The sequence below is a fragment of the Odontesthes bonariensis genome, chromosome 1 (assembly GCF_027942865.1).
Source record: "Odontesthes bonariensis isolate fOdoBon6 chromosome 1, fOdoBon6.hap1, whole genome shotgun sequence".
Taxonomy (NCBI): Eukaryota; Metazoa; Chordata; class Actinopteri; order Atheriniformes; family Atherinopsidae; genus Odontesthes; species Odontesthes bonariensis.
The window spans coordinates 41,992,009-42,014,465 of NC_134506.1; the positions used below are offsets into that span (position 1 = coordinate 41,992,009).

The window sequence follows — 22,457 nt, forward strand, 5'->3', positions numbered from 1 at the left end:
AGTACTACTACAAGGAAAAATTTAAGGTTGTGGAACCTGTCGAGTATGTACTGGAGGCAAGGACACAACAAGACATTTCAGTCCCTTACTAAAGTCTCTACAGCAGTTACTGGCTCATAAAGATATAAGATAAGCTTGCTGATAATCATACAACCTCATCTGCAAATGTAAACCAGTAGGCGTGTTTTCAGGATGGTGATTTTTTTTTGTGAGGATTTAAGGATATACCCTATGTTTTTATATCAACAATTTTGAGGTGTGCAATCCATTGGGAACGTCACGCAAAAAAAAACAACTTTGTGCAGTGTACTGGATTTTAGGTAACTTACCTCCTGGTTGCAGCTCGACCATTTCCTCAATCAACTTGGCGCTATTGTGCAAACTGGTTGTTAAAACGTTTGGCTATGAAAAGATATTTGAACCTCTGTTGCATGATGTAGTGATTCTGGAACAGCAAGGCCCGTCCCGTAATTCCACTGCTGTCACTGCTAAAAAAGACAGATTTTCCTTTTTGGATCTTTGAAAGCAGAACTTCAGCCTCAGACCCGTAAAGTTGTTCTTTTTGCGCCTTGATGCCATTCTCATGTCTCAACACTCAACACTTCCTGGCACAGGAGAGACGAAGCACAGCTCCTAATTGGTATAATTTTGGGCGTTGAGTATGCAAATTTACTATCCTCGTGCACGTGCACTTAGATACGCACGGGTGGCATTCATCATTTACGCAGGTCGTTTACACACTTTTTCCGAAGTTAAGAGTGTTTGTTGAATCTGACGTGGCGTGTTCGTACGAGACCTTCTTACGAAAAAAAGTAAGAGAAATTTAGAATAAAAATACGAAAATGTTCTTGCATGAGGCCCATTGAGACGGAAGAATGTGACCAGGAAGGTGATTGAACATCTACTTCTGTCCAACCTTCATCCCGACATTGAAGTACTTTCTGCCTCAGGCTGCCCTATGACCCTTCTTGTAGAGCAAGGCCAATATGTTGGATGCTGTGGGTGGCTTTAACGCGTCCCAAATGTTAGTTTCCATGGCAGCAAAACACAATTTCACACTTTTGTCCCATCCCTCCCCGATCAGCGAATCCTCATATTCGTGTCAACCGTTTAACTCATTGCCAAAAGTTCACTGCAGTAGCGTAGCCAACATGTCCAAACCTTTAACAGGTTCTTTAGACCATAGTTGCACATTTTAAACTATAAACAAACCAAAAACATTGGGGTTGTTTTTTTTAATTACATTTGGGGATTCTTTCATATGTATTATTACAAATAAAAGTACATTTCCAACTGATAAAAAGACTCAAACATTCAGCTAAAGCACCGAATAATCATTAAGTAGAACATCCTGTAAAGGAAACTATTTAAATTACATATTATTATAGAATAAATATAAAAGAGCCAGGAAGTCTGATCTTAAAACAAAGCCTGACTTGAACCTACAGCAGCAAAAAACATCCAGAAAGTACTTAAACTACAACTTTTTCCTGTGCTGTTTCTATATAAACAGGATCAATAATGCCTTTTTAACTGAACATGCCCTCTGTCTGCCACCAAACTGGGAGATTGTTGGTGATTGTTTTCTGGATGTTGGTTAAACAAGGCACGCAGGACAGGATGATGACCACGATATTAGGGACACGTTTAAAGTCAATAGACCTAGAAATATTGAAAACAGGCCACGTGGGGAATCTAATGCTCACTATACTTAACGTTTACTTCCATGTCAGTGTGGACACCATCAGCAGGACCCTGCAGGGAGTTGAACCCTGTCCCATTACTGAGAACCCTTATCAGTGTCTTTTGCTTTTTGATGCCACATGAAAAAGATGGACGTTTCTTTATTTTTTCTTTTGATTTTACCAGTAGTCTCGAATACGCTTTGAGTAACGTAGACGATCCCGTTGCCGAGAACTCCTCCTACAAAAAGATGGAACAGAAACTATGAAAGTGCTTTCAAGCTATGAAACATGCCACCAGTATAACGTTAGATTACAATGTACAAAACCATGTTTAATGTGTATTTTACAAAAGTCACACATGCATGTATGACTATCTGAAACTACTTCATGATCAACATTTGCTTTTTTCTACAAAATTTTTATTAACCAGCCCTGACAGACTCCTGATATGACTCAAACATTTGTGGCACTGATTGTGCCACAAATGCTCTGCCCTCTCCGCTGGCTTCTCTGCCCTCTCCGCTGGCCTCTCTTACCTCTCCGCTGGCCTCTCTTACCTCTCCGCTGGCCTCTTTGTCCTCTCCGCTGGCTTCTCTGCCCTCTCCGCTGGCTTCTCTGCCCTCTCCGCTGGCCTGTCTTACCTCTCCGCTGGCCTCTCTGCCCTCTCCGCTGGCCTCTTACCTCTCCGCTGGCCTGTCTTACCTCTCCGCTGGCCTCTCTGCCCTCTCCGCTGGCCTCTCTGCCCTCTCCGCTGGCCTCTCTTACCTCTCCGCTGGCCTCTCTTACCTCTCCGCTGGCCTCTCTGCCCTCTCCGCTGGCCTCTCTTACCTCTCCGCTGGCCTCTCTGCCCTCTCCGCTGGCCTCTCTTACCTCTCCGCTGGCCTCTCTGCCCTCTCCGCTGGCCTCTCTGCCCTCTCCGCTGGCCTCTCTTACCTCTCCGCTGGCCTCTCTTACCTCTCCGCTGGCCTCTCTGCCCTCTCCGCTGGCCTCTCTTACCTCTCCGCTGGCCTCTCTGCCCTCTCCGCTGGCCTCTCTGCCCTCTCCGCTGGCCACTCTGCCCTCTCCGCTGGCCACTCCGCCCTCTCCGCTGGCCTCTCTGCCCTCTCCGCTGGCCTCTCTTACCTCTCCGCTGGCCTCTCTGCCCTCTCCGCTGGCCTCTCTTACCTCTCCGCTGGCCTCTCTGCCCTCTCCGCTGGCCTCCGCCCTCTCCGCTGGCCTCTCTGCCCTCTCCGCTGGCCTCTCTGCCCTCTCCGCTGGCCTCTCTGCCCTCTCCGCTGGCCACTCTGCCCTCTCCGCTGGCCACTCCGCCCTCTCCGCTGGCCTCTCTGCCCTCTCCGCTGGCCTCTCTTACCTCTCCGCTGGCCTCTCTTACCTCTCCGCTGGCCTCTCTGCCCTCTCCGCTGGCCTCTCTTACCTCTCCGCTGGCCTCTGCCCTCTCCGCTGGCCTGTCTTACCTCTCCGCTGGCCTCTCTTACCTCTCCGCTGGCCTCTCTGCCCTCTCCGCTGGCCTCTGCCCTCTCCACTGGCCTGTCTTACCTCTCCGCTGGCCTCTCTGCCCTCTCCGCTGGCCTCTCTTACCTCTCCGCTGGCCTCTGCCCTCTCCGCTGGCCTCTCTTACCTCTCCGCTGGCCTCTGCCCTCTCCGCTGGCCTCTCTTACCTCTCCGCTGGCCTCTCTTACCTCTCCGCTGGCCTCTCTTACCTCTCCGCTGGCCTCTCTTACCTCTCCGCTGGCCTCTCTTACCTCTCCGCTGGCCTCTCTTACCTCTCCGCTGGCCTCTGCCCTCTCCACTGGCCTCTCTTACCTCTCCGCTGGCCTCTGCCCTCTCCACTGGCCTCTCTTACCTCTCCGCTGGCCTCTCTTACCTCTCCGCTGGCCTCTGCCCTCTCCACTGGCCTCTCTTACCTCTCCACTGGCCTCTCTTACCTCTCCGCTGGCCTCTCTTACCTCTCCGCTGGCCTCTGCCCTCTCCGCTGGCCTCTCTTACCTCTCCGCTGGCCTCTGCCCTCTCCACTGGCCTCTCTTACCTCTCCGCTGGCCTCTGCCCTCTCCGCTGGCCTCTCCGCCCTCTCCGCTGGCCTCTCCGCCCTCTCCGCTGGCCTCTCTGCCCTCTCCGCTGGCCTCTCTTACCTCTCCGCTGGCCTCTGCCCTCTCCGCTGGCCTCTGCCCTCTCCGCTGGCCTCTCTTACCTCTCCGCTGGCCTCTGCCCTCTCCGCTGGCCTCTTACCTCTCCGCTGGCCTCTGCCCTCTCCGCTGGCCTCTCTTACCTCTCCGCTGGCCTCTGCCCTCTCCACTGGCCTCTCTTACCTCTCCGCTGGCCTCTTACCTCTCCGCTGGCCTCTGCCCTCTCCGCTGGCCTCTCTTACCTCTCCGCTGGCCTCTGCCCTCTCCACTGGCCTCTCTTACCTCTCCGCTGGCCTCTCTTACCTCTCCGCTGGCCTCTCTTACCTCTCCGCTGGCCTCTGCCCTCTCCGCTGGCCTCTCCGCCCTCTCCGCTGGCCTCTCTTACCTCTCCGCTGGCCTCTCTTACCTCTCCGCTGGCCTCTCTTACCTCTCCGCTGGCCTCTCTTACCTCTCCGCTGGCCTCTGCCCTCTCCGCTGGCCTCTCCGCCCTCTCCGCTGGCCTCTCTTACCTCTCCGCTGGCCTCTGCCCTCTCCGCTGGCCTCTCCGCCCTCTCCGCTGGCCTCTCTTACCTCTCCGCTGGCCTCTCTTACCTCTCCGCTGGCCTCTGCCCTCTCCACTGGCCTCTCTGCCCTCTCCGCTGGCCTCTGCCCTCTCCACTGGCCTGTCTTACCTCTCCGCTGGCCTCTCTGCCCTCTCTGCTGGCCTCTCTTACCTCTCCGCTGGCTTCTCTGTCCTCTCCGCTGGCTTCTCTGCCTTTTTTTTTTTGCAAATGTTCTGAATACTCAACACTTAGTTTTGTCATATCCACATTTAAATTATGAATTCAGAATGTCTAAGAAAACCATTTATGGTTTTTTGAGGAGGCGGACTGGTTTGCCGGTTACTGAGGTGAGGGGAAGTATGACCAGTTTTTTCTCCTTGGCTTTGGGGATCTGTTTGCTTCCTGTTGGGCCTCCAGACTCGCTCTGCTCCATCGTTTTGAGTCTACTTTGGGAAATGGGTGGATGGTGGGTGGAAGCAGATTTATTCTTCACTCTGAGCTCCCTCACCTCATATTCTAGCTTGTCTTTGCTCTCGCGTGTCTTCTCATAGACAGTGTCGGTCGCGCGACTCATCGCTTCTTGTGCTTTAAGCTTTTCTTTCAGGCTCCTGTTTTCCCTCTGACTGTTTTGGAGCTTTTTCAGTAAATCATCTGGCCGTCGGGCCAGCATCTGCTTCAGCTCCTCGACCTTTTTGTCTTTCTCCTCCAGCTGCTTCGTTTTTTTTTCCAGTAAGTCAGTGAGATGCAAAAGCCTTTTTGTGGGTTTTTTATTCAGTGCTTCTGTTTTCTTATGTGAGATGAACTCCTTTAAAAAACCATTGTACTTTGTTTTATACTCCTGTAGATCCTTCCTCTCTTTCTCCAGGTTCATCTTCTCAGTTTTCAGGGAACTGACAATCTCTTCCAGCTCTAGCTTTTCTTTCTCCTGCTGCTCCGCCCTGGCCTCCAGCTTCTCGATCAACTCGTGGCTCTGCCTCAGCTCTTTGGCAAACTGTTCCAAGTCAGCTTCTGCCTTGGACAGAATTGCCTTGCTCACGGTTCGGTCCTTATCGAGCAACGTTGCCCTTTCTTTGGCTGTGTCCTGCATCTCTTTCTTGCGTGCCCTGGTTTGGTCCAACTGGAGCTGAAGAGCGACAATCTCGTGTCTTCTCTTGTCCAGCTCCTCTGAGTATTGAGTGTTATCACTCTGCAGCCTCGCGTTAATGTCCTTCAGTGAGGCATTTTCTTGTAACGACTCACTGAGCTGGGTTTGGACTTGGACCGTTTTTTCTTCCTTTAAGAAGAGTTGCTCCTTGAGGTCTTCAATCTGCAACATGCACTGTCTTTCGCTGTCCTCTCTGGTTTTTAGCTCTCTGCTCAACAGGACATTGAAGTTGTCATTGTTAGTTCTCACGGCTGTCATGTACTTATGGTCACACTCGTATTCATCCTTGAGCCTGTTGATCGATCTCTGGAGCTCATTGTTGGCCTTCTGCATCTGAGCGGCCTCCTCTGCCATAGTTTTAGTTTGCGCTTCCTTGTATTCAACCTCTCTCTGCACCGTTTCGATCAGCACGGTTTTCTCCCCGAGCGCGACTCTCAACTCCTTGTTTAGGATTTTCTCCTTCTGCAACTCCCTCTTCAGAGTTGTTTTTTCTTTCTTCCAAGCTTGGGAGTCGTCCTTGCATTTCTTTAGTTCTTTATTTACCTTTCTGTGTTCCTCCTGCAACGCTTCATGTTGTTTCTCAATGGGTTTCAGTTTTTTCAATTCATCAGACAACATAAAATGGCGCTGAATCTCCTGATCTATCTTCTTCTGTGTTTCAGTGTGATTCACACGCTCAGTCTTTAACAGCGCCATTGTTTGCTGTAATTTGATTTCCATTTCTTTATTCACGGCCTTCATGTGACAATATTTGTGCTGTAGTTTAGACATGAGCGCGTCCTTGTTTTTGTTTTCCTCTTTGATCACCTTATAATGAATCAGATCCTTTTCTTTTTGATGCCGCCAGGCTTTTTCGGCAGCGTTTACATGCCGGAGGTCTTGTGCTTCCTTTTGAAGCTGTATGTTTCTTTTTTTAACATTTAAATTATTTTCTTTGAACTTCTCCAGTTCCTCAACTTTCTCTCTCAAGTGAGCACACAATTTGGTTTCCTCTCTGAGAGTTTTTATGTCACGGTTATTTGTCAGAATTATCTGATTAAGCCGCGCAAGCTCCTGTTCTAAATTGATTTCTTCCATTACACGACAACTGTTACTATTGTTAAAACTTGTGATCTGCTGTTCCAAACGGTCTACTCGCTATAGTTTAACAGCCTTAACCTAAAGCCTTCTTCACGAGTGCGTCAATTATGACGCAAAGGACTGTGACGTCGGTGACATCAGAGCGTCGCAACTCTGTGGAACTCGACCTACGTCATGTAAAAGGCCACGCCCCCATTCCGCTGAAGACGAAGGAGAGGACCTCGGACGGACATCCCGGGTCTACAGATTTATGGCATTTATGGCCTAAAGTGGCCCACATATAAGGAAACACACTTTGGCCCACCTTTGTTGAAACATATTTGGGGCAGTTTTGGCCGAAATTTGGCAAGTTTAGCAACGACTAATCCGTATGTGAGTTTTTTTTCACTGCCACGCCCCCTTGTTGTGGTTTGATTTGTTATAAACTCGCAGAAGAAACTGGCCGCATTCAGCCTAGTCGGATCCACAGAAAAGTAGAAGGTAAGTTCAGCTTATTTAATTTTATGTGTGAGATGGTTTAGCTTTCTTACTCTTAAACTATACCCTGCTGTGCCTACAAATGGCATTTGTACCTCTTCAGATAAGATTGGTAAAAAATTGGCTATAGGTGAAATGTAATTACTTTTCAAAACGACCATAGTGCTGCAAGCTTGATGCTAAGCTTGATGTTCATTCGTTACATGAGTCTGAAGTTGTTTCCACAGTTCCAGACCACTGGGACTGGAGGATTTGCTTTCTTTTGTTTTATGCGAACTTCCGTTATGTGTTAGCTTAGCATGCTATGTTAATGATGGACGTGTGATTCGGGGGATTTATTTTATTTTTCTCTTCGCTTATGATTAAGCAATATTGAAACCTTATAAAAAACCGATTGAACTAGTAAATGTACAGAAATGTTGAATATATAGAATATGCTGAGTTTTGCATTTAAGAGAAGCGTTAGTTTTCACGAAGAAAGGCAGTTGATCACGTCCTTCCGGCCGCCATTAGATCATCTGCTAGTGCATTTGCTACCAGTAATTTTTCGGATTTAATTTAATTTATGGCCATTTTCTTGGGGTGGCTTCAACTCAAACAATATGAATATAACATGCCCAGGAAAACAAAACAAAACATAACATGTTTTCTATTTGTCTACAGCGAAATGGGAATGTGTCTCTCTTTTTGTTTATGAATTTATTTTTGTGATGTAAAAATACACATTTACTTGTACTACACGTGTTTTTAACTACAGTGTATTATTGTCATGATGATGATTTTTACAATAAGTGTGCTTATTAAGAAATTTGCTGGTGGAAATATAGATTATTGAACTCATTAAAGTTATACTGCTCTGGTGAAATACATGTACTGACATACTATGATGTATCAATGTTTAATACTTGCTCCCATTTCTTTTTCAGAATAACGGCCTGCTGCTGATCGAGCTGCACAAGTTGCCAAACCTCAAATAGGTTTGTGATACTGTAGTGCCATGGATAAAGAACAGTGGAATGCCACAGGCAGTAATTTAAGGAAAAGAGCTGTAAAAAGAGTTAAGCAGTTTTCAGGATGAAGCAATCGCTGATTCACCACCAAACTTTGATATAGACAGTGGAGATGGTGGATTAAGTTGTGATTATGATGATGACAGAAGGGATTTAGCAAGTTGTTTTAGAGACTGGAGTACACAATTTCTCACCATTGTGTGTGTAATGTATCAAAAGCTTTACAGTTTTCTCAATTTTTAGGAACAGTCAGAAACAGCCAGTTAACTGCCACTGACCAGGAGGCCAATATTAAAGGTAAGGCCAATATTAAAGGTAAGGCTACAATAGCTATCTTGCAATATGTGTGATGCAGAAATCAAGATGAACCTGCCAGCATGTGTTTATAAAAAATAAAAGAATGCAGGTGTATGCAGGAATCCTGAGGTTAATTTCAGTATAATTTTAAAACTTTTTAAAGACCTTCCAAAAGCAAAACATCACATTTTTAAAATGAAGACAAACTAACATTCTGATTTATTACTGTAACTTTAAGTTAAATGTGAAGTTTGTCAGAGTGTTTGACTCCAGCTCACATTGCCTGTTACCCAACTTTCATTGTCGTCTGAACAGAATGAGGTTGAGCAAGCAGATATTGGGTCAGTGATCAGGCATAATATCAACTATATCCTCAGATTAATTGTAATTAAAAACAGACTAGATTTTGAAGTTGAAGTTTTAAAAGGCATCGACACAATATTATAATATACAACTCATTTCACAGGGCCTTTTTTGTTTGAGTTTTTATGTTTTGCACTTCACTGCCACCATATACACTAACCACAGTAATGCTTTACTGAGTGAACTAAATTAGTTCTTTTGTGTATTTCTTAAAGGGCCACAAGACGGATTTGGATTTTTGTAGGTCAACAACTCTGTTCCTTTGGCCTGGATTTTGTTTTGCCATTTTATTTTTCAAGTTATAAAAATAAAAAATCACACCGGCTTTTTCTCGTGTTTGGTCATTTCTTCATTTTTTTTTTTATTTTTAGTAGGTTTCCTCATCTTAGACCCCAAGATGAGTCCCAACAAGACTGGACCACTGCATGCCACCATTCAAACAGTATCTGGGGGTACCATAATGTCATGTAGCCACAAATTCAGACCATTATTCTATGTTTTCATATTTGAAATACCATTTAATCATGGTCCTGACTCCCTAAGTGCGCAGGTAAGTCAAGGTCATAGAGTGTAAACCAGTTCTGGACAGAATTAAAATGCACAGTGGGCCACATCCGCTTGAGTGCTGGTTTATTTGGTCTGTTTTTGGTTGACATCTGGCATTGTGATGGCTTGGTTGTGGCCCACTTCTGGCAAATGTGAGCGGACCGCCTAAGTGCCATCATTCCATGTTGTATATGGGCCAAAAGAGTTTTGCTATCTGGGTACTATGATGAGACAGGAGGACTGCCAGCTTCTATTTCTCTAGGTAAGGACACTCGTTCTGCTTTTTAAGAAAGGCTGAGCAAAAGAATTAGAAACAAATCTGTTCAAGGCCGCTTGGGACTCTAAAAATGAACATTTCAGTCTTTTCACTGTGATGCTTCTGCTGTGGGTTTCCAATCATGATTCATGAGTCACGGATGACAAACATTCGTTTCTTACTCCCATCAACTCGTACAACACCTCAGATGTGTTGTTAATAGGGCTGGGTAACGATTAAAATGTTTAATCTAATTAATCACATGATTTCCCTGATTAATCACGATTAGTTGCATTTGTACGCAAAATCCAGAAAGGAATCCAAAAGTAGTGCATAGCTTTTAGCATTTAGTTTTATTTTAAATGTGCTGCCATATGAATGAAAGTGCCATAACATTTGTTGTGCAAACACACTTTTAACATCAGCATCTTTCTGTAGTTTTTATGTAGAAGCCTCGCTCCACTGTCTGCTTCCTTGAATGACTTGCTGCTATCAGTTGTGTGTTTTGCCTTAAAGTGATATTTTAGACTGGAACTACTACGCTGAGAAGACAATTCAACTTGGCAGTGTTTACAGATGACTTTGGTTCTGTCGACTCCGCCGTCTGGAAGAACTTTAAAATGAAAATGGCCGAGTAAAAGTTCCGTACCCTTCTCCATGTTTGGTGGATCCGCCGATTACTTTCTTTTCCTGTTCCACAGCAACAGACTTTTACAAAATAAAAGCCTATTAGCAACAGACTTTTACAAAATAAAAGCCTGTGAGCAACAGACTTTACAAAATATAACAAATAATAAAACAGGGGTGGTCTGTGGCGTAGTGGGTTGAGCAGGCGCCCCATGTACAGAGGCTATAGTCCTCGCTGCAACTGGCCCCGGTTCCAGTCCCGCATCGGACAGCCCTGTGCTGCGTGTTGTTCCCCCTCTCTCTGCTTCCTGTCTCTGAACTTTGCAATCCATTAAAGGCACAAAAGCCCCAAAAATTATATAAAAATAACAAATTAAAAAAAAAAAAAAACCTGCGCTAATGTGCGATAAAATATTTATCAGCGTTAAATAACTTACGAGTTAACGTGAACATAACGACTTAACTCGCCCAGCCCTAGTTGTAAATAAACAAAGAAACTTGAAAATTCACATCTTTTTAATGATCTATGACAATCTGAACCGTTAAAGCTTTCTATCCTCACAGCTGCTTCAAACGAAGAACATTCTTCAAAACACCTTTAATTTACCAAATGTCTAGACATTTAAAGAGTAGCTGAATCAGAGGCGTCCGCCTCTCCTAATCAGCATCAGCCTCTTCATGTATCCCAGTTAAATGTTATGATTTGTGGTTTTTGGTGGGTCAAGCTGGCTGAACTCGACAGTCTATTTTTGGTTTGTCTCGGTTCCACCCAGCAGCTGCTGTTTGAGTCTCAGCTGTTGAAAAGTCCCGTCCCAGAACAGACGATCCATCTGCTCTGCGCTTAAATAAAAACACGGAGACCTACTTTATAGCTGAGCCACGTTTTATCACCTCCTCAGATGACTTTGTGTCAGAAAAACTCAATCTTTTTCCTTTATTTTTGGCTGTATGATAATAATAATAATAATATATGTATAATAAGGATAATCACATTTCAAAGATTTTGTTGCTCAGAGGTCAGAATGAGCATCAGTCACATTGTTTGGTGACATTCAGCAGAAACTTTTCCAATGAGCTGAATATTGATGCATTTTCTTCTGCCAGAAAATCACGAGAGATGCCGCCGTCTAAAAATAAAATGTTTAAAAATCAGCTGTTTCAATGTTCAACCTGCCGCAGGAACTGGTTTTATTCTGTTCGAAGTTTCCATAGCAACTTGGCCAACAAAAAAAAACAGCATCTTTGATCTTAACATGTTAGACGCTGACCTTGAAGAGGAGGAAGAAACAGACGAGATCTGACAAAGAATTATAACCCAGATGTGCAGCTCTGTGGAGCCTCTTTTCTTTTTTTTTTATCTTTGCACGAATCAGCCTCTGAACTGCGCTCATCTTCCCCGTTTTCAGGAAACTTTCATACACAAAGTGATGGTTGCAACCAGAAAGCAGACAAATAACCTTAAGACTCACCTCACCACCATTAATGACCACGTCTCAAAATGTCCTCCTTCTCATCTCTGACACTCAGGTCCTTGTGATCAACTCTGACTGTTTTATTAAAGGGACAGTTCGCCTCTTTTGACATGAAGCTGTATGACATCCCATATCAGGAACATCATTTCTGAACATCTTCTTACCCCCTGCTGCGTCCTGTGAGCCGAGTTCCAGCCTCGTTTTGGTGTTGATGAAGGTAGTCCGGCTAGTTGGCTGGGGTTTAAAAAATAAAGCGTTTTGCTTCTCAAAACAATATGCGTTCAAAAGAGTAATACATTTGCATCAAAATGGTTCTCCAGGAAAAAGTCAGACCTCACAATCGCTTGGCCCTATTTTCTCTCCCTTCGTATCACTGCCTGCTGTGCAGCAGTAACAGCAGGGGGTAAGAAAATGTTCATAAATGATGTTGCTGATATGGGATGTCATACAGCTTCATGTCAAAAGAGGCGAACTATCCCTTTAAGGTCGGTCTTTATTTCCCACTCTTGGGCCACATCAGGACCTCCTCCATTAACCTTTGTTTTCTTAACCTCTTATCATGGAGGTAATTCAGTTCTGGGAAATACCACCTCGAGACTCTGCTGCGCACCTTGATTTTCTCTGGTTTAGATGACTGTAACTCCCTCTGCACATGAGTATTCTGTCTTCAGCTGGTTCAGTATGCAGCAGCCGGGCTGCTAACAAAACTACATCACTCCAGTTGTTGCCTCTCTTCATTGGCTGCCAATGAAATTGAGAATTCATTTTGAAATCTCATTACTAACATGAGGAATGGCACCTGCATATAGGCTTCCAGTAGAACTGTTGAGCCTCTATTCCAGTGGGCGTCTTAACTGTCCCGCGCTCCGGTTTTAAAACCAGAAGTGATCAAACTTTTGAGGTTGTAACCAGGGCTGGGCAACGATTAAAATGTTTAATCTAATTAATCACATGATTTCCCTGATTAATCACGATTAATCGCATTTGTACGCAAAATCCAAAAATGAATCCAAAAGTAGTGTATAGCTTTTAGCATTTAGTTTTATTTTAAATGTGCTGCCATATGAATGAAAGTGCCATAACATTTGTTGTGCAAACACACTTTTAACATCAGCATCTTTCTGTAGTTTTTATGTAGAAGCCTCGCTCCACTGTCTGTTTCCTTGAATGACTTGCTGCTATCAGTTGTGTGTTTTGCCTTTAAGTGATATTTTAGACTGGAACTACTACGCTGAGAAGACAATTCAACTTGGCAGAGTTTACAGATGACTTTGGTTCTGTCGACTCCGCCGTCTGGAAGAACTTTAAAATGAAAATGGCCGAGTAAAAGTTCCGTACCCTTCTCCATGTTTGGTGGATCCGCCGATTACTTTCTTTTCCGGTTCCGCAGCAGACAGCAACAGACTTTTACAAAATAAAATACTTGTTTAACTACTAAATGAGTTAAACAAGATTCACTCATTTATTATAAGACAACTTTTACTTATCGATATTTGAACTGCACTGCTTTCAGGAGAGGAAAACTCAGGTGAGTAAACATTGTGGTGGAAGAGGAGCAGAGTTTGAATTGGACTGCAGGTGTGACAGGTCTCTATACGCACGTGCACGCTCATATTTAACGCAGACCTTTTATCACATTTCCCAGTTTTTGCACACTCGACTCCTCTGCTTGCATCTGAGTTCCTGCAGACAGAAGCGAGAGGAGGCGAGGTGACAGACGCTGAACAAAGGAGACATCACCGCTCCAGGCGTCTGTTTAATATGTTGACACAGCTGCATCGGCACGCCGACTCCTCCGCTGGTTTTAGTTATTTCTGTCAGATGAGCATCACATCTGTTATTATCAAGTCATGTGCTTACTTTGAACTAAGTTTACAACGTGGGATTCATGCGTCAGACGCCAGAACGGCTTCTGAAAAGGACGCACCGTCGTGTCCTCGCTCTTCTGACAAGCCTCTTCCCTCCTCGAGCCGAGGAGACAAGGAGGCTGATGAGATGGGAAAGATGAAACTGACAACAGCACATCAGGGGTGTGTAGCTGAGGCCCCGAAGGCACAAAACGTGTGTTCAGTTGGAAATTCAACACAACTTTTATCCCACAGGTCAGAGCGCTCACAGTTTGGAGAGGCAGAAGGTTTCCTAACGGGCAAAAAAGCAGAAGGGCGCCATGAAAAGAGCAACATTTTAGGCATCAAAACATCTCAAAACTCAGTTTGTGAGCAGAACCATAACAACACAGATGTTTCTGTGGCTGAGAAAATGTGTTTATAAAGTAAACAACACATGCAGTTCTGTCTCATTTGTATCAGTTAACATGATTTTATACAGTCTGCATGAACAAAATACAACATTATGCTCCGCTGTCAACTGTTTTTTTGTTATTTTACAGCCAATAATAGCCAGCCAGTACTATACGTAGCTGATTTAACGAGACACAAACGGACAAAGGCACTAATAAACAGTTTATAACCAAAACTATCATCACTTCATGCGCCTCCGGGGTGGCCATTGATGTCCAGCTATTTAAATTCAAGGGTGATTTCAGACGTCCCAGTTGATTTTTTTTCAACTTTCGAGTCCAAATTGCTTTTCTGATCTGCAACTGGAACGCAGTCAAGTGGTCTGTGACACCCTCCCTGAAACATCTGGCTCTGAACGACACGAGTTGGGTCAGGGTGAGCGTGGCTGCCACACATCCACACAGAAAGGACCCAAATCTGGACGGTTCTTTGGGCCTTTGGACCACATCTGCCTCCCCACAGTGCTTAAACCCAGGCTAAAGCCAGTTTATGGCATCTGGGAAACATCTGGCCACGTATCAAATGTCATAATCCCGAGTTAGTCCCAGCTCCTTGGAGACACGTTTGGCCAGTGCTGAAACTGAGTCCCACAATAAGCACCTGGATTTGGAGTGAGTGCCTCACCCATGATCTGTCTTGGTGAGGAAGGGGGGAGGGGGGGTGAAACTGCAGCGGGTGAAAGTGTTGAACTGTACCAGGCCGTTCTGCCTCCATCCTCATCCTCATCCGCATCCGCATCCGCAGCAGCAGCAGCAGCAGGAGCAGAAGCGCCCCTCCCTCTGCTCCGTCCACGCCGCTGAAGGACGGTAAGAGACGCCTCACGGTGTCCACCACCCACCCCCCCACCCCCCCACCGCCAGCATCCGTCAGACAGGACGCCGGGCATCTGGTTCTTGTTCGCTCGGAGGATTCGTCTCCATCCGTCCATCCATCGCGGTGCTCCAGACGCGTAAAACCAAGCGGAGGCTGAGCGGAGTCGGCTGCTTGTTTTTTCTAACAGCGCATCGGTCGAAGCCGCCGGAGGAATCCGCATCGACAGAGAAATCAGTCTTGACAGGGTGCTATCTGTTCGGATGTGCGTTTTCAGGGGCCGCGGAGTGGCGACGAGTAATGTGAGTTAAATCAATGTTTCACCATCATCTGTGCAGCCGCTGCCGCTGCTGTTTGCAAGCTGCTGATATTAACCAAGCAACCTGTTTTCCACTGAAATCCTTCGCCCATATGCATGCATGCATATATACGGTGCGTTTTACTCACATTCCTGTGGCAGGATTGGAGGTCATGATTCATAGATTACCAAAGAACAGCAGGTGACCGTGGCCACATGATGTGAAATGATTAATGACCGTTTAATAGAAGTGTTTGCTACTTTCTGGCTGGTTCAAGTTCAAATTTAAAGGCATTTTAATGGTTTCAGGTACATTGATCCGGGAGAATAATGCAAAAAGTCCAACATTTTGTTTAATTTTTAATCAGATTCATCCTTAGTGACCACATTAAAAGCTGTTTAATGACGCCTCAACGTCATTTTTCAAACATCTCGGTGTAGGCTTTGTCGTTCTTCTCTCATCGTTCTGTAGGATGATGCTGCAGATTGTTTTGATGTTGGCCTCCAGGCTCCCTGACTCACGTTCACAACTTAACGTTCAGCCGAGTAAATTAGGGTGACCTGATTTCTGAGGTAAGAAGCCCATCCTATGACCTGAGGCGAGGTGGTGACAGGCCGCAGCAGCTTAGTCCTCCATGTGAAAACTGTGCGGGGATGTGGATTAGACTTAACCCTCTTAATAACCCCAAAGTTATGCAACTGACGAGACAAAAGGTGCACACACACACACACACACACACACACACACACACACACAACCTGACAGCTGTTTTAATCCAGAAACACACACAAAGAAGAGCCCTCCTCTGAGTGATGGTGTATTTGGAAGGTTTTTCTGAGCTCGTTTGGCGGCGCATCATCACTAATTCAACCAGTTGAAGCATAAAATGACAAATCAGACGAACGCTAAATGATTTATTCCATATGAACTATTTGTGATTCTTTCACATCTATAAATGCATTGAAATCTGATGCATTTGGGTTCTTCGAATGCCGACAGCAGAACTGTTGAAATATTAATTCCTTGAAATCCTTAACAGTGACTGAGAAATTTAAGGTGACAGAACAATTTGTGATATTTATTTAGCTTTTTTATTTACATTTTTTTTGGCAAAGACCACTATATTTTCGGGGTTTTTGGACTGCTGGTCAGACTAAATGAACTGATTTCTCATTTATTTCACAAGCGAAACATAGATAACAATAAACTTAATTCGGATATTTGTAATGTTGCAATGAGCGCATGTTATTAATAATTCATTTTAAATCAAGTTTTTTCAACAGAACCAGCAACATATCAGCGAACGAAAGTTTCAGATTTGTAAATAATTCATGCTAGATGTCTCCTGCTCAGCATCTGTAGCTGTGAGCCTTTCTGAGACGACCTTGAGCTGGTGTCATCTTTCACGTGGACCGAAACATTTTCCACTTACGGGCTGAGCATCAGGCCAGAGCAGAGCAGCTCAGGTCAGATTCTGTTTCAGATTCTCCTGCAGGCAACTCCACAGACTCTAAGTAACCCCCCCACACACACACACACCAGCACTGTGCACTGTGAACTCCCATCATGCCTCAGGGGGAGTGAGGCAGAGCGCTGAGCTCAGCAGGATCGGGCAGGGTGTGGAAAGGCTTGATGCCCAGCAGTGGGGATGGTCTCTGCTGGTCAGAGAGGTGTGGCTCAGGCTGACTGCATTCACTTCACCAGTGATCGTTAAAATCATCAGAGGCCTGCAGAAGACTCAGCTCAGAACCGTGGAAAGGGAAATTTAAGCGCCCCTACGTTCTGGTTTTGCAGGTTTTGGTAAAACTCGAGTTTTTGGGATGTTCATTCAGCTTTTATATACTTTATAACTCTGAAACAAAGCAAAACATTAGCTGTTTTATTAAAATTGAGATTTTACAAAGGCAGCTGAGTAGAATTGTAGAATTGGCATTCTCCACAGCCTTTGGAGGCGTCTCACACTTTGACTTCTGGACTCATACTCGTGCTCGTTGCAGATGTTCCTGGACAATATTCACTAGGGGTGGGACGATATGCTTTGGTCACGATTCGATTTGTATCACAATTCTTGATAATTGCGATTCAACAAGTATTGCGATTCGATATAATCAGTAATTGCAATTTTCTTCCCCCTTAAAAAACAAACAAGTTGAATCATACACTTCTAGAATGAATGTCGTTCCCATAAACAATGCACATCAGTCTGTCAGTCAGTCCAGCAGCTGACATTTATTTCAACTGAGACAAAAAGAGACATTTTTTAAAGTTTACAGTTACAAAATGTCCACACAGCACAAATGTGGGCTAGTTTTAGCATAACTTAATGTAATGAATTGATGAAGTTTTTCTGGACACGGATGTGACGTAATATAATCGATTCAGGGGAAAAAAAAGACTTTTAAAATCATCCCATACAAAAATTGCAATATGTACATGAATCGATTTTTTCGCCCACCCCTACTATTCACACCACTGCCTGCATCCTAAACCCTGCCATTATGTGCTGGACTGTCTCAGAGGGCTCTTTGGGGTCCCGTCCGGTATGGCAGACCACGGTCTCCATGATTAGTGCCACCTTACTGCCTTTCAGACCAGCCTTTTCTAGCCACTTATAGGACTTCTCTATATCAGCCGCCTTTTCCATGTGTCGGTGTTACATTCTGTGCAGGGGATTATCCTTCCACCACTGGGTTTCAGCTGCCTGACTCACTCACTTAGCAGTTCATTACTTGGGGCCATCTTCCTGACGTATTCCTGGATCTTTGTTGTTTCATCCTGGATTGTGGCTCTGATGCTCACCAGCCTCCCTCCTTCCTCTTAGTTTACACTCTCAGGGTGCTGGACTTGGGGTGAAACCCTTCATGCATTGTTAGGAGCTTTCTTGTGTTTATATCGGTGACTTCCATCTCCTTCTTTGGCCAGATTATTATGCAGGCAGGGTATGTGATGACTGGCAGAGCATATATGTTGATTAGGGAAGTCCCAATCGGGTTTTTTTTTATTTTGAGTATCTGCCGACACCGAGTCCCGATCCGATACTTCTACATTACATTAAATAAATGAAGAACGGCGAGGAAACAGATACAGGATGTCCCTGATTTTTTATTTCATTCACTTATTTTATCATTTAACTAGTTTTATCAATTTAATCATTTAAGTAATCAAGTAATAAACAAATTCTTCACATTGTAGTTTAGTGCAACAATGTTTAAAATAAAAAAGAGCAGCAGTTCAGCTTGAAATACCTGCAGGCATGTAAACAAATGAGCAAATAAAAGTGCCACAGTGTTCTAAAGTAAGGCCAGTAATGTGCTTTAACTGCACTCCTAATTCTTACTCTCCTCCTCTGGCTTCACAGAAGGAAATTGCGTTTTTCTTGATGAAAACCAACATCTCTACCTTGTCATGTTTGAGCCTGTTCCTGTTCTCATCAAGGATGTTAGTGATTTCCTTGCAACCTCTTGAAATCCCAAGTTTGCATATCTCACAGTTTGCAATCGCAGCGTTTTAAAATACCTCCACACCGCAGACATTCGGCCCCCAGCTGGGGATAAACACCTTCCTCAGTTGAAATAAATGTAATGTGGAGGCATTGGAGACCCATCCAAGATGGCGGGCTCGCTGATACATCAGCTCAAACAGGCAGCGTCAGTCTATGAGGCGTCTACGTATATTATGTCTGTGGTTGAGACGGTCTGACTCAACCACCACAGAACAGGAAATACTAAGCTGCTATTTTTTCCCATTTTAACACAGAACATTAATATGATATAACACAATGCCAGGGGGTGATACACAGTGATAAATTAGTTAATAAAAATGTGATATAAAGTGCACAGCGCTCACGTTTGTTGTTGTCCTTCCGGTCCAAAGGACGGACCACCAGTCCAATCAGCGACGGTTCATGTGAAATCACACTGTCCATTTTGTTTTGTTTTTTTCAGAAAATGATGTAAGTGTATCCAATCAAATCGAATCGTTGGCTGAATATCGTGTATCGTATCGTATCATATGGTGAGGTTAGTGTATCGCTCTGATGCTGAGAGGAGTCTCCATGTTGTAAAGAGGCAGGTTACTGGCCGGGAGTCAGATCGAACTCGCTTCTTCTGGAGGATCCTTCCTGATCAGGACCGGCCTGGTTGGGTCCCATCTATCAGCAACGGGTTCATTTGTGCTGCTGGTTAGTTTCTTTGGCCAGTTGGTGTATACGTCATGTTAGTACCAGCTGCTTTCCAGCTCCTAATGCTTGAGACACTTCCACGGATATCTGCCACTGTTATGGTCATTTGCTCTTATAAAATTAGACTTATTAAAATAATGACATCACATGGGTGTTTTCTCTATATTTTTACTATTTCTAGACCAAGACTGTTTAATCTTGCGTCATACAGGTACCGCAGATAAAACGGGGTAATGAGAGACATCAGATTTCTAACAGTTCATGTAATAACAGTAATGTTGACATCTGATTATCCTACATTCATGGGCGTCGCAAGAGGATTTTACACCCCCCCCCCCCCCCCCCCCCCCCCCCCCCCACACACACACACACACACATTTTCCAATGGTAAACCCTTTTTGCCCCATGGATGTATTATATTAACGGTTTGCCCACCCTCGTAGTGCACCAACATACAATGAGTTTTAAAGACTCTGTACCCTCTTTAGAATAATTCTATCCAGATTTGAGCAGTCTAACTATTGTAGTTTCCATACAGGACCTAGTTTAGGGTGATGAGAATACAAAAAAAAAGCAGTAAAATGGCCCTGTTCTGCATTTTCACAAATCAGAAAAAGGTTTCACAAATCCCAAACAAGGTTTTAATGAATCTATAGCCCCTTTAGCATAATTATATCCAATTTGAGCTGTGTAACTATTGTAGTTTCCATACAGGACCAAGTTTAAGGCGATCAAAATGCAAAAATACAGTGAAATGGCCCTTTATGCCCATCCATTTAATTCGCGAATCGGATGCCAACTTCAGCGTCGTGTCTATGGGCTTGATTTGGCGCTCTTGTGCCTCCCCTGGAACACCCCCACATTTAAAATCACTTCTCCACCCCTGCCTACATTGTATACAGCACAAGAGTGTTTTAGACCACATGTTGCTGTCAAACACCACAGACTGTTTACTGTGTGTGCAGGTGAGAAGATTCTCTGTTGGCGGTGTAAATTGGTTTCTGCTGCCGCTAACAAGCTCAGATTCTTTGTTACCCGAGGCGAGATTCTTTTTCAGCAGGTGACAAGTGAAAGAAGAGAACGATTCTTATCTCAAAGTGCAACGTTGTGGATTTTTCAGAAGTGACACCTTGCAGTTGTGAGATGAGATTGAGGTAAAAACCTCCCGTCTTTCAGGCAGATTGTTCAGACCTGATGTGGTTTGAAGACAGCTTCCCAGAGAGCGGCTGGCTTAGGTGTAGCTACACTCACAGGTTTGTGTTCCTCTTGCATCTGTTTCGTGCATAAAGACACATTTAATTAGGCGTGTTTGTGCTCGGGTTGTTCTCTTTTAAAGCTCTCAAAGTATTCAGATTATTACAGGATGATGCCAACTTGATTATTGTTGTTTATATTCAGCTGTGCTTATTGTGGGAGAGTACGATGTTGAGACCGGGTTTAGTGCCCATCAACCTGGTTTCATATCTGTTAAAGGAAAAGTTCAGTTGTTTTTTTTAAACCTGGACCTTATTTCTGGCATAAAATACGTTCATCTACTCACCGATAACAGTTTGGTGAAAGTCGGCGTCCTTCTGAAGATATTTAGATCACTGGAGATCGGCGTATTTCCATATAGCGGGAGAGAACAGGGCAGAGACAATACAGCCTCTAAATAAGGTATTATCTGTCTTTATTTCACCAATACTTTAAGACCCATGAAGGAATGAACGCATACTATTGCGCTGTTAGCTCAGAGCTGCCGTGTTGTTGTTATCCGGGGCTGTCGGGGGGCTTTCCACACACACGTCTAGTGGGATGACGTCATCAATGTGCGCCGCTGCAGCACAGCTCATTCACTCCGGGCTCTGTGGCGGTCGGCTAACTTCACACGGAGTTTGCTGCTGCTAGTTTTGTGCAACATGGCAGAATATTTATCAGATTTTGACGACGTGGACGATGACTTTGAGTATGATGGAGTAAATAAGCTGTGCTGCAGTGGCGCTCGTTGATGACGTCATCCCAGTAGACGTGTGTGTAGAAACCTTCCTATAAGCCCAACAGTACGCGTTCATTTATTCATTGGTCTTAAAGTATTGGTGAAATAAAGACAGATAATGCCTTATTTAGAGGCTGTATTGTCTCTGCCCTGTTCTCTCCCGTTATATGGATATACGCCGATCTCCAGGGATCTAAATATCTTCCGAAGGACGCCGACTTTCATCAAACTGTTATCGGTGAGTAGATGAACGTATTTTATGCCAGAAATAAGGTCCAGGTTTAAAAAAACAAAAAACAACTGAACTTCCCCTTTAAAGTGTTGGCAACAGACAGCAGAAACTTCCAGGCTCCTGTCTGCTTTGTATCCCTAAAGCTGGATGATGTTAGAAGACTGAAACTGAATACAGTTTCCAACTTCAGCTCTCCATTTCCAATTCTCAACGCCTAAATCCAAATAATCTAATAAGAAGTACATTTACAATAACTTTCCTGGAATTGTACTGACATAAGCTGCAATTAATGGGTTTGGGAAATACTACTACTCAGAAAAGCTACTCATATATCAAATTACATAACTTTGGTTAAATATACGGTATATATTTAAAGTCGTGCAGAATAGATGTTTATGTGAATCAGCCACACAGGCAGCAGCTTTTGAAACAATGACGACTCTTTGGTAATTTTTCTCAAGGCTCACCTGCAAACTGCCTCAATGTTAATAAATGCTGCAGCTGAAATTCACGCTTACACGCCCCTGAGGAAACACACACAGGAGTTCTTCTTTATATCTGTCCCCGAAGCTTTGAGCCGTGACTCACTTTAACGTTTCATTCGCTGTGGTTACAGCACTGTACTCTGCTTTCATCTCAAGAAAAGAAAAAAGGAAAGGTGAATGCTGGATATCAGTAAAACTGTGTGCAGCAGCCATCATTTAACTTTAATAACAAAGAGACAATAGCTCCTGATTGTGACACACAGACAGTCAGTTGTGTCGTGTGCAGGAACAAAACACAAACTTATCACGATCCTGAGGATCTGGCACTGAACGAACCTGGAAAACCTGGAGGTGTATGAACTGTGATAACAAAGGCAGTGCAGGTCGGTAACTGAAAACCTGGTGTGAAAGAGAATAAAAAGGAAAACTAACAGATAAGGGACAAGCTCTGCAAAATAAAACAGGAAGTAAAGTGACTTACCCCCTGCTGCGTCCTGTGAGCCGAGTTCCAGCCTCGTTTTGGCGTTGGTGAAAGTAGTTTTTTTTGCTTCTCA

General features: G+C 44.4%; 1 protein-coding gene and 1 long non-coding RNA gene across 2 annotated transcripts in view; both read left to right on the forward strand.

The window, feature by feature from the left end:
* map1aa (microtubule-associated protein 1Aa) overlaps window positions 1-22,457 on the forward strand; it is a 75,878-nt gene that overhangs the window by 25,776 nt on the left and 27,645 nt on the right. The gene's annotated exons all lie outside the window — the stretch shown is intronic.
* Window positions 6,578-9,040, forward strand: LOC142385748 (uncharacterized). Its single transcript, XR_012770223.1, has 4 exons — window positions 6,578-7,054; window positions 7,978-8,028; window positions 8,305-8,358; window positions 8,937-9,040. It is a non-coding gene; the product is annotated as an uncharacterized LOC142385748 (long non-coding RNA).